Below are 13,003 nucleotides of genomic sequence, written 5' to 3' on the forward strand. Positions count from 1 at the left end.
CCCCACTCCACCCCCTCCTTCCACACATACACACACACAAGTAGGCACCATTATTAATGCTGACTTTAAACACCTTGGTTAAATAATTAGAATTTAAACATTTAGTCACTTGTAGGAGAAAACTAGTGGACATTTTTGTCAATTGAGAGAATATAATTGTAGAAGAAAAGTCCTTGAGAAGCAAGGAAGGAAAGGGATGTAGGGAACAAGCAGAAGGACCATGCCTTCATTAGAATCTATTTCCTTTAACAAATTCTCCCCTGAGAAGGAGCTATTGCAGTTAGCCTTGTGTGTGCCTGCAGCCGTAGTTTTTGTTTTTTCAAGGAAAATCCAAAAACACTGAAAACTGATGGGACTGGGTTATGCCTTAAGAAATTCATGATACAAAACTTTCTCACAGGATGTAATGTCAGAATTCTCTCACCACCTTTTTCTTTTGTAGATGAGGGAAAAGGAGCTCATAGATATTTATGAGACTTTTATTCCTTTCCTTCTAATCAATGGATATTTTGAAACAGTTGTATGATAAGTTTGGTCACCTCTGTAAAATAGGAATAATCAACATAATTTAAATATTCTGCATTGGCAAGTATAAAAATGTATTTGTGTAGTGTAATTAACTGTATGTATCAAGACAGATTCAATATTAATAAGTCAAGGTAAAAAATATTTTCAGGTTTCTTTGGGATAAAGTACATATAAATGGCAACATTCTTCAGTTATCAGAAAGACGTATTTAAATTTTTCTATTGACTGAGCTATTCTTCGTTTCAAAACCAGTGGGTGTTTTGATTTGGTTGTTGAAGTATAGTTGATTTACAATGTTGTGTTAGTTTCTGGTGTACAGTGAAGTGATTCAGATATATATACATATGTATCTGAATATATATATTCTTTTTCATATTTTTTTCCATTATGGTTTATTACAGGATATTGAATATAGTTCCTTGTGGTATACAGTAGGACCCTGCTGTTTATCTATTTTATATATAGTAGTTTGTATTTGCTAATCTCATACTCCTAATTTATCCCTCCCCCACCCCCTTTCCCCTTTGGTAACCATAAATTTGTTTTCTGTTTCTGTTTCAAGAATAAGTTCATTTTTGAGAATAAGTTCATTTGTGTCATATTTTAGATTCCACATGTAAGTGATATCATATGGTATTTGTCTTTCTCTGACTTACTTCACTTAGTATGATAATCTCTAGATCCATCCATGTTGCTGCAAATGGCATTATTTCCTTCTTTTTTATGGCTGAGTAGTATTCCATTGTGTATATATACCAAATCTTCTTTATTTATTCATCTGTTGATGGACATTTAGGTTGCTTCCATGTCTTGGCTATTGTAAATAGTGCTGCTGTGAACATTGGGGTGAATGTATCTTTTCAAATTAGTTGTTTTTATCTTTCCCAGATATATGCCCAGGAGTGGGATTGCAGGATCATATGGTAGCTCTAATTTCAGTTTTTTAAGGAACCTCTATACTGTTTTCCATAGTGGCTGCACCAAGTTACATTCCCACCAACAGTGTAGGAGGACCTCCTTTTCTCCACACCCTCTCCAGCATTTCAAACCAGTGTTTCTTTTTTTAATTGTTATTTATTTATTGAGATGTATAATGACATGAACCAGATGGATACACAGAAATAATTAACTTTCATCAAATTTTGGCACATGTGAATGAGGAGATATGCCTTGAAATTTGAGAAGGCAGAAACTTTATGAAATATCACTTCAAAGTTTGCATCATAAAAGAGGAAATAGATTCAAAAAATAAACATATTCTTACAGAGCCATTTTGTCCCACAAGTGAAAATTATATATGTGTTGGAACATAAATATCCAAGTTCTATTACGTATAAGGTCATTTCACTCTTATAGAGACCTCCCCTAGAGGAAATGCAAGAGGTCAGATTCAGAGCACCAGGTTTTGTTATGTACACCTTATTTTATTTTGTTGAAGTATAGTTGATTTACAATGTTGTGTTAATTACTGCTTTGCAGCAAAGTGACTTAGTTGTACATACATACATTTTTCTTCATATTCTTTTCCATTATGGTTTATCACAGGATGTTGAATATAGTTCCCTGTGGTATAAAGTAGGACCTTGTTGTTTAATGCATTTTATATATACTAGTTTGCATCTGCTAATCCCAAATTTCCAATCCATCCCTCTCCCACCCCCTCCCCCTTGGCAACCACTAGTCTATTCTCTATGTCCCTGATTTTGTTTCTGTTTCATAGATAGGTTCATTTGTGTCATATTTTAGATTCCACATATAAGTGATATCATATGGTATTTGTCTTTCTCTTTCTGACTTCACATAGTGTGATAGTCTCTAGATCCATCCATGTTGCTACAAATGGCATTATTTCATTCTTTTTTATGGCTGAGTAGTATTTCATTGTATATGTATATATACCACATCTTCTTTATCCATTCATCTGTCGATGGACATTTAGGTTGTTTCCCTGTCTTGGCTATTGTGAATAGTACTGCTGTGAACATAGGGGTGCATGTATCTTTTTGAACTGTAGTTTTGTCTGTATATATGCCCAGGAGTGGGATTGCTGGATCATATGGTAATTCTATTTTTAGTTTCCTCGGGAATGTCCATACTGTTTTCCACAGTAGCTGCACCAGCTACATTCCCACTAGCAGTGCAGGAAGGTTCCCTTTTCTCCACACCCTCTTCAGCATTTCAAATCAGTGTTTCTTATTCCAGCCAGAACGCATTTATTGTTCGTATCTGCCCCAGCTCCTGCCATGGAGCCTAGCATGTAGGAGGTGCCAAATGAACATTTGTTGATTGGCAGACTAATAATATTTTACAAAATCATTTTTAGTTATTTTTCATTTGATATTTAGTATTGTCCAGTACTTTAAGATGGTTTATTAATATATAAAGCTAGCATTTTTTTACTGTATGAAAAAATCCAAATTGGAAAATGTTATGAAAGCTGATTTTTCAGTTTTATATTCTATTAAATACATAATACAATTAGAAAATTACAAAAATAAACAATTAATAGCATTGCCAGAATGATTTTATCCCACAGAGCACTGCATGTTTCTTAGTTTGAGATTTTTCATACAAAAGAAAAGTGGAGAATGGATGAATCATAGTCAAACTGCAATACATTTCCCCAAACCTACCTTGTGCTCTCAATAAAACTTCCTTTTCATGTTATCGCATCCAGTCTTTACCACCCACAAATGCGCTGCCAAGTTACTGATAGAACTCCCTATCCTGTCTTCATGGCCGTCCAGTGCCTACTCTGTCTTCAGTGTCCAGGTGAGGTCCTCCCTCCTCCTGGAAGCCTTCCCTGCAACACTCAGCCTGCAGTGAACTCTTTCCTCTGAACTCGTATAGGAGCAATAACACTCGTCACACACTTAACATTCTTTGTATTTTTACATTATTGGCTAAATATCCTGTGTATATGTTTGACCATTCTAGTTAGGTTGATTTTAAGGGTAGATACAACCACAGAGGTGTGTCAATTCGGTCCTGTTGTAAGAAAGTAGAAACTGAAGCCCACCAGGAGACATTAAGCAAATGGCCCAAGTTCATAGCTTTACTGTATACCTAGACAGTACAGGTTTTGCATACCTTTGTATCCACACCAATGCTAAGCATGGTGCCTCGTGTATAATACATTTTGAGTTTTTTGTTGTTGTTTTGTTGTAAACTTGATGTAGAACATCTATCCCACTACAGATTTTAAGAATATTTGCTCAGTGATTTGATAGAGAGAGGTTTGTGTGAATGTGCTTTCATATGGTGAACAAATACTTGTTTTTTCAAGGCTGTTTGACGACAGTCTATTCATATATTTGACAGTCTCACCACAACAAACTCCTCTGGCTAAACAAGTTCTGTGTTGATACAGACAGAAAAGGGGTGGGGTGGGGGGAAAGCTTAGAAAATTGAGTTAATTTACAATTTGTAAAGAAAGATAAAGGTGTATTATTTTTACCCCATGCCTACCCTCTCAACCCCACTCAGGAAAAAGCTGGATATATGTGTGCGTGTATGTATATGTGTGTATATATATATACACATATATATATTCAAAACTGTGATATGGATCAGTGCCTACAAAAGAACCTGGAAGTATATGGGAAGCAGGGAGGAGGAGGAGGGGGTCCTGGCAAAGAAGAGTTCATTGTTGTACAATAAGTTCATTTATTTGAATCCGTATCCAAAAAGGTGTTTCCTTTTAAATATTCACGAGATGTTCTGTCATTATGAGCCCAAAAGGGAGACCTTTATCAGATGCTGGGTGAGAACCAGGACTTCCGCCCTTCACCTTCCATTGGTTATGAGTCCTTTCAGTAATATATAACCAAGGAGAGTATTGTGTCCTAAGTGCTTGAAAACAAATCAATCACCCAAATTCCCCGTTTTCACTACCTTTAGTGAAAGTCAAACTTCATTAAGTCTGCATATCTTGCAGTTTCCCTCCTGAGGCAGTATTTTTCCCTACCGTAAGTCTTACCCTGAAATCTTTGGCAGAAGTTGCATAGTAGAGTCAGAAACTCAAGCAGATAGTGAGGTTGGCCTTACATCCCTTAGCTACCCATGAAAGGCTTGAGGCATCTGCCGTCACCTAGGGGTAGGGGGTGGGGAGTTGGGAGCAGGGAGCTGCTCACAGAGGAGATGGCGTAAGTTTGACAGAATATTGTTAAAACTCCTTAAAGTTGTTAGCAGGAAGCAAAACTCTGAATATGTGGCCAGGTGGTCCTCCAGTGGCCTCACCTGGGTCCTCTGTCCCATTGCTCACTCATCATCATACATCTCTCACACCACCTGGCCTCAAGGTGTTACCTCTCAGCCTCACAGTGTTTTTCTCTCCTTTTATGTGGATAGTGGTTAGAGACGTCTCACTGAGGTTTCCCATATCTTTTCCCACTGTGCACAAGAAAGAGTTGGGATGGCCTTACTGCTAGTAGAATATCTCCTTTAAAGACCAGGAAGTCATGGGGAAGACCTTTCTGGATACTGATTCTTTCTTCCACACTCAGCCCCCACAGCAGCCCTGGTTTCCAGGATGTGTTTTGATTTCTTGAATCCATTTAATTATGACTGACTGTCCTTCTTTCTTAGAACAAAGTTCGTAAGTCTTTGAGCTGTTCCTACTCTTTGGGTTACACAGTAATAGTAATGAAAATAACAATGAGGGTAATTAACACTTACTGGGGACTTTCTAGGTGCTAGATAACATGTATTAACTCATTAACCCCTGTATTAGGGTTCTCCAGGTATATATCTCCTCTTGGTTTTGTTTCATATTATGAGGAATTTGATCATGCAATTATGGACACTAAGAAGTCCCCATGATTTGCTGTCTGCAAGCTAGAGACCCAGACCCAATGTGAAGACCTGAGAAATAGGGGAGCTGATGGTATAAATCCCAGTTCAAGGGCAGAAGAAGAAACGTGATGTCCCAGCTAGAGTAGCGAGGCAGTAGAAGATGAATTCCCCCTTCCTCCTCCTTTTGTTCTATTCAAGCCCTCAGTGGGTTGGATGATGCCCACCCACATTGGGGAGGACCATCTACTTTACTGAGTCTACCGATCCAAATGCTAATCTCATCCCTAGATATCCTCACAGCATACCCAGAAATGATGTTTAATCTTGGCACCCTGTGGCAAGTCAAGTTGACACATAAACCATCACAATCCCTATAGATCTCTGAGGTAGACACATTATTATTTCCTTTTCACAGTTAATGGTTTTGCAGGCCAGAGTGGTTGAACAACTTGCCCAAAGTCATAGCTTATAAGTGGTGGAGGCAGAATTCATACTCAGTCTGGCTCTAGAACTTGTGTTCTGAACTATGAGGCTTAGCTGCCTCTCAAGATGTGTGTTCCATTATAATACTGACAATGATAAATGGCAATATAGATACCCATTGATAGGACATGTGCTTTGAGCTGTTTTTCAGTGAGTTTAATGGTTGCACTGAGCTAAATCCTTTACACTCCTGGTTCCTCTGAATAGGAGCATACTCATGGAGGTGGCTACCTGGAGCTGGAAGAGTGGTCTGTAGCTATGGAGCATTTGGGATTTTGTTGTTGTTGTTATTGCTGTTAAATCTCAGGCGATTATTTATTAATGGCCTCTTTAGATGTTTGAATGTTTATAGAGTGTTGTTGCAGTCTGAGTCTGCTTCAAAGTATAATTGAAGGTTCAGATGATTTCCTTCTTTCTCAACCTTGTCATAATGAAGAGTATCCACTCTCTACCTGCAAATAGAAAACCTGAAATTTAATTGTTATTTATTACGGGAAAGGAGAACGTAAAAGTGCATATTTGGTTTTTTTCCTTTTCCCTTTGAAATCCATCTCCTTTCTTTACTGTGGAGACAAAAGATTAGAGAACTCTTTTTTTCATGTGCAATACTTCCTGTCTTTCTTTAATATTTCATAAATTTGAAATGTCCTGAATTTTTATGGCTCAGTAGTTCTTGAGGAAGTGTTTTTCTGTTTATTTTTCTGAGAGCATTTAGAAGAAGGAAATACTTTAACTCTCCATTTGTTATGTTGTAACAGTTCCTAAGCATTCCAACTTATTCATTAGAACCTCCTGTTAGTGTGAAGCTGGAAGCCTTATTATTTTAGGGACATTTTTAAGCTTTATTTTTCTCTCCTGGCACCTTCTAAAACTTCCAGAGCTAACTTTAACATTGCATTCCTGAAATTCAGTGAAAGTCATTTAGGACTTCGTTATCCCCACTAGAAACCAATTTAGTGACCAGATGTACGTTTTCATTCCCATTACCTAATTTATTTGTAATCGTCAGGGAAAAAGATAATGTGAATAAGATGATTTCCTGGGAATTCTCTGGTGGTCCAGTGGTTAGGACTCTGCATCTCCACTGCAGGAGCATGGGTTCCATCCCTGGTCGGGGAACGAAGATTCTGCAAGCCGTGTGGTGCGGCCAAAAAAAAATCCAGAAATTACTAATTTAAATATTTAAAAATTTAAAAAGTATAAAAGTGTTTATGGTTGACAAACATTTCCTTGCTTTAAAAAGGATCTGTGAGGGCTTCCCTGGTGGCGCAGTGGTTGAGAATCTGCCTGCCAATGCAGGGGACACGGGTTCGAGCCCTGGTCTGGGAAGATCCCACATGCCGCGGAGCAACTGGGCCCGTGAGCCGCAATTACTGAGCCTGCGCGTCTGGAGCCTGTGCTCCGCAACAAGAGAGGCCGTGATAGTGAGAGGCCCGCGCACCGCGATGAAGAGGGGCCCCCACTTGCCGCAACTAGAGAAAGCCCTCGCACAGAAATGAAGATACAACACAGCCATAAATAAATAAATAAATAAATAATTAAAAAAAAAAAAAAAAAAAGAGGATCTGTGAAGCATAAGCGAACCACTTTTGGTTTCTTGGTTTCAGTAGAGATATATATTATGGAGTGCTGAAATAATATAACAGCTATGATCTCATTTATAAGGCTCCCTCTCATCTTAAATTCAACAAAACTTAGTCAACAAACATTTAATGCAAACCTATGGTATTTAACCCTATTCTCAGTTGCTAAGATGGCAGAAATGAATAAGACCACCTATGTAAACAGCACTCAGATCAGAATATAGAACGTCACCAGCCATCCAGAAACCTCCCTCATAGTTTCTCATGATTCTCCCAATCATTACTCCTCCCTTCTTCTCAAAGGTTAACTACTCTTTTTATGTCTCACACCATATGTGAGTTATTGTACTTTTTAAAAATGAATAGTAAGTATGTATTCTCTTGTGTCTTGCTTTTTGTTCAACATTGTATTTGTGAAATTCATTTTGTTGCATTTTGCTACAGTTTTCATTATTGTCAGGTATTGGCTCTATGGATATTCTGAAAATTATCCATTCTACTGTTCATGGACATTTTGGTTTGTTTCTAGTTTGGACAGTTTAGAGTTATATAAATAATGCTGCTATGAACATTCTTGGACATGCCTCTGGGTAAACAATGCATATATATGCATTTTTGCTAGGCGTGTACCTAAGAATGGAAACATGCATGAGGATATATGAATGCTTACCTTTAATACAAACTGCCAATGAATTTTCCAAAGTTTCTGTATCAATTTATTATCCCACCAGCATGACAGATTCTGTTGTTCCACATCTTTTCCAACATTTGGAATTGTCATTTTTAAATTGCAGTCATTCTATTGTGTACCTCATGTGGTTTTTACTTGCATTTTCCTCCTGTTTAATCACGTCAAGACCTTTTCTTATAATTTTTGGTCATTTAGTTAAACTCTCGTGAAATTCTTAATCAGATTTCTTGCTAATTTTTCTATTGGGTTGTCAAACTTGTTAATTTGTAAAAATTATTTGAATATACTTCATTACAAACTCATTGTTGGATATACCTGTTGCATATACTTTCTCCACTCTCTTACACTCTTAGTAATCTTTTGATGAACAAAAATCTCTAGTTTTAATGCAGTCCTCTTTCTTTTTTAGGGCTAGTAAGTTTTGCATCTAATTTAAGAAATATATTTGTACTCTGTTGTCATAAAGATTTTCGATGTTACCTTCTAGATCCTTGATTGTTTTAACTTTTACATTTAGCTCTCAAACCCACCATTCTATTTTTTGTGAGCTGGGTTAGGTAGGGGCTAAGTTTCATTTGTATTTTCCAATTAGCCTGCACATTTATTGACAAAACCATCTTTTTCCCACAGCACTGCAGTGTTACTTTCATCATCAGTTACTAAATTGTGGCTTCATGTAACAGCATTGATAAACATCAGAAAAATACAATTAAGCCAAAAAAATGAAGTTGTAGAATAACATAAAGACTGAATTCATTTAAACATAGATTAAAACTTGCTATGAACACGTTATAAATAGTAACTTTTTTGGGGCCACAGCTTTAATGAAGCTATTAAGTGAAGGTAGTAATAACACTTGGGAAAGGGGTTAACTCTTAGCAAGGAGGGGAAAGGGTAATATAAGGGGCTCAGAGGCGACTTGAAAGGTATTTGTAAGTGTTCATTTTGTTTGTTATGATTATTTTCATATATTACAAATACTTAATATTTTTGTTTCTATTCAGTCTTTCTTTAAGAAAAATTTAAATGGTGATTGGCAAATTACCCAAGGGCAACCAAACAGTTTTAGTTTCAGCTTGTTCTTCTTTAACACCTCTTCATTGTCTACCCTTTAGGATTCTCCTTAGTTTCTTGTAGCTTAGCTACCTATTTAAGAAGGTGTTTGTTGTACTTTGTCCAGTATTTCTAAGTTTTCTGTTGGGAGGCTTTCCAGGATATGTATTTTTCCACATTGCAGGAAACTAAAGCCCTCCCATGTACTCCTTCTACATTGAATTCAATTCTCTACTGAATGCATTCGGTACAATTGACAACTCCCTATATCTTAGTATATTTTCCTTCCTTTGCATCTATGAAACCACAATCTTTGAATTTTCTTACTACCTCACTGGACTCCTTTTCTCAGCCTCATTCTCTGGCTCCTTCTCTTGTGCAGATACCTAAATCTGGGTGTCCTAGGGTTCAGGACTGGGCCCTTTTCTATCTATATAATCTTTATCAGTCCCATAGCTTTAACTCACCAGTAGCTCCCAAATGTGTATCTCCAGTGCTGGTCTCTCATTTTAGGACAAGATTTCTATATTCAGTTGTTTATTTGACATGTCCATTTGGATGTCTAATAGATACCTCAACTTAGTGTTTCAGAAATAGTTCTTGATTTTTCACCCCTCTCCTCAAGCCAGTTGGTATCAGTGGAGATTGAATTCAGCTGCAAATAAAAGAAACTATCAATAAAATGACTTAAAAATATAAATTTTTTCTCTCTCTTATATGAAAGAGGGCTGAAGGTCTTCATTCAAAGCTGTTATGAAGGCTCCTTGGTCATCAGGTTTTTTTTTATGTTTCTGAGTCACACTGTCTTGGCAGGTGCCTCTGTCTTTCAAATCATTTCAGTATCCATAGTGGTCTTGGGACACCACCCATCATGTTCAGGTTTCAGGAGGAAGACGGGAAAGATAAAAGAGTGAAAAGAGAACATCACTTAGCTTGAAATAAACTTTCCAGAAATCTCACGTTATTTCCAATTATGTTTTGTTGGCCAGAACCCAGCCAATGGGCACACACCTAGCTGCAAGGAAAAGAAGACAAAAATATTTTTAGCTGGACCCATTTCCATCTTTAATATAAACTCTGAAGGTTGTTACCAAAGAAGGAGGAGAGAAGTGGAACTGTGTGGCAGGTAGAGGGATCTTCCACACTATTTCTTCTTCAGTTCTTGCCATCTAAGTAAACAGAACTATTGTCTACCTAGTGATTCAGATAAAAATCCTAGGGTCATTCTTGATTCCTCCCCACATCTAATCTATCAGCCAGTCTTCTTAGTTTTCTTTCCACAGTACATCTTGAACCTATCACCTTCTCTCCCATTCCTCTGCTATCCCTTTAATGTAAGCTGTCATCATCTCCTGGGTAGATGTATTATTGCAGTGAACTCCCTATCAGGTCTCTTTTCTTCCGGTTTTCATCACCCATTCTCTTTACAGCAGCCAGTGTGCCAGTGTGGTTTGCTTTGGTTTTACCTTTATGTTTGTTTGCTTTTTCTTCAATAAAGCCACATCGGCTTCCTACATAAGAGTTTTCAGTGGCTTCCTATGTACATAAAGACTCAGCTTCTTAACAGTGGCCTGCATGAGCACCTGCATGTACCACCTCACCCTTTGCTTACCTTTTCCAGCAACAAAAGCTTCATGCATATCAAGTTCTTGCCATTTCAGAACTTTTGTGCCAGAACATGCTCCTTCCAGCAGTTTTGAATTTTGTTTGTTGTCTGTCTCTGGAACATAGGCTCTGTAAAGTCAGGAGGAGCGTGTCATAATTTTTCAGCCATGTTACCCACACCTGGAGCAAGACGTACCTAACTCCTGGTGGTGTTCAATATTGTTGAATGAACAAATATTCTTATTTGTGAGGCCATATGAAAATTTTATTTCTTATTATGGCTTATACTATATTCTAAATATTCTGAATATTCCATAACAAACATGAATTCCTTTTGAATGTTAAAACGGTTTATTTTAGTGACAACATTAAATAATTTATAGTGTATAATTTGTAATGTATATAATTAAGTCTGAAGTTAACTAATTATTAGTTAAATTTACTAATATTTTAGAGCAGCACTTATAATATGTAAGATGTGGGCTAGGAACATCAGGTAATGAACAAATCAGGCACTCGTAACCTCAAGAAGCTTACAATTCAGATATGGAAACTAAGAAATAAGCAAATTTATATTCTAAACCACACTTCAGTAAGTACTAACAAAGATACATAAATCAGATGTGAGTTATTACTATATATTGCCCCACCCCCAACTGGTGCAGGTAGTATACTGTACTGTATAAACATGGCCTCTCATGCAGCTGTTATATAGACAAATTCAAGTTGTTACTTGTTCTTACAGCAAAAAGTTTCTTCCATACTGATTCACATTTTTATTACTTATTTCAAAAGCAAAACAAAAACAACCAGAAACAAAACAAGTAATAAAAAGTACCACTCCCTGAAGCAAGTTTCTGAGTGTACTTGCCATTGCTATGCAGGTATTAGGAAAGTTCTTTTTCAGGACTTGGCCTACCTTAGAGATGCTACTTAGCTTACTTCAGAAAAACTGAGCAGTGTACTCTGTGCCGCTTAATCTGCTTTTTTATTGGATAACAGCCTCAGGGAAAGGCACCATTAGAAAATCGAAGCAGAAAAATTTTAATGCCTCCAAAGAGCTCTAGAGATAAGGTATAAGTGAATTAAAAAAGGAAATATTAGTAATCTTAGTTTATCTTAAAGAATAAATGCCTCATGACATTGAGAGATGTTCAGTAAGCTGTTTATTTATAAGAACTAAGACTAATATATTAAGCATTGTGAAATATAGTAATGTTATGGTGCTGTTTAAAGTTCAGTTTGATGATTCCTTTATCTTTTATTTTCCTAATTCTTGAGAGAGGCATTCGTAGTTATAGTTTTATTAGTATGAGGCATCCTCAGAATTCTAAATATAAACTACTTAATAATAATTATTATTATTACTATTCTAGATAGCATTTATTGTGCAGTGTACTCTGCAAAGATTGGGAGATTTAATATGTTATTTTTCCTATATTCTTTTAAAGCCTAAACATGGCTGGGTTCATCTTAAGTATTTAATACACATTTGTTTATTTTACTGTAATGTTGAGAAAACACTGTATTGGGAATTATAAATAAAATATTACTCTTAACTGTGTCACTTGCTAAATGGAATACCTTGGCTGGTTTTTCATAGACTACATAATTGCTAAGGTTTCCCCTAGCTGTAAATCCTACAGTTTTCTTTCTTTCTCCCCCACCTTCTCTTTCTCTCTTTCTTGTTCTATCTCATTCTTTCTCTCTTTCTGTATCTTCCTTTCTTTTTCCCTTCCTTCCTTCCTTTTTGGGTCAACGAACAAACTTTCTCAGTTTTAGAAATAGTCATCAACAAGTGTTTGTTGAATGCCTACTGATAAAATACCAGCTGTTGTTTCACTTACTGGAATTCAGCCGTTAAGATAAGAACAGTCAGTGAACAACCAGTCTTTGCATTCTCATGGAGTTCAGAGTTTGTCTTCCTTGAGGGAAGACTGCCGGATTCATTCATATGTTCTTCCATGGTGTATAGAAGAGAGCATTTACTCTGTTGATGCTTTAAGGGAAAAGCTAATGAATGTAGAGCAGAAAGAAAGAGTGAAATGAACTTTTGACCCCTTCAGGTTTGAAAAGGCAATTCTGTCCTTGATGAAGTGTAATTAAGGAGACACTGGATGGCCTCAGAGAGTTTGAACCAAGGAGACAAAAACGTAGGTAATTAAAGGCATTTCTGTTTATGTGTTCATCTTCCATAGCAGTTTAATTTTCACTAACTATCCACCAATGTCCCTAAAAACCCTTCACTACTCTGAATTTAGACCTT

General features: G+C 36.7%; 1 long non-coding RNA gene across 2 annotated transcripts in view; it reads right to left on the minus strand.

Annotated features, from left to right (window-relative positions):
- Positions 1–971: 971 nt before the first annotated feature.
- LOC309655023 overlaps positions 972–13,003 on the minus strand; it is a 69,272-nt gene continuing 57,240 nt past the window's right edge. Inside the window, exons 4-6 of one of the 2 annotated variants that reach the window (XR_014260545.1) lie at positions 10,745–10,866; positions 8,059–9,985; positions 972–6,932 (exon numbers count right to left, since the gene is read on the minus strand). This is a non-coding gene — a long non-coding RNA (uncharacterized lncRNA). The remainder of the gene's footprint in view (positions 6,933–8,058; positions 9,986–10,744; positions 10,867–13,003) is intronic. The other variant, XR_014260546.1, reaches the window with a different exon arrangement.

This window comes from Balaenoptera physalus (genome assembly GCF_965194825.1).
Source record: "Balaenoptera physalus genome assembly, chromosome: 2".
Classification (NCBI taxonomy): Eukaryota; Metazoa; Chordata; class Mammalia; order Artiodactyla; family Balaenopteridae; genus Balaenoptera; species Balaenoptera physalus.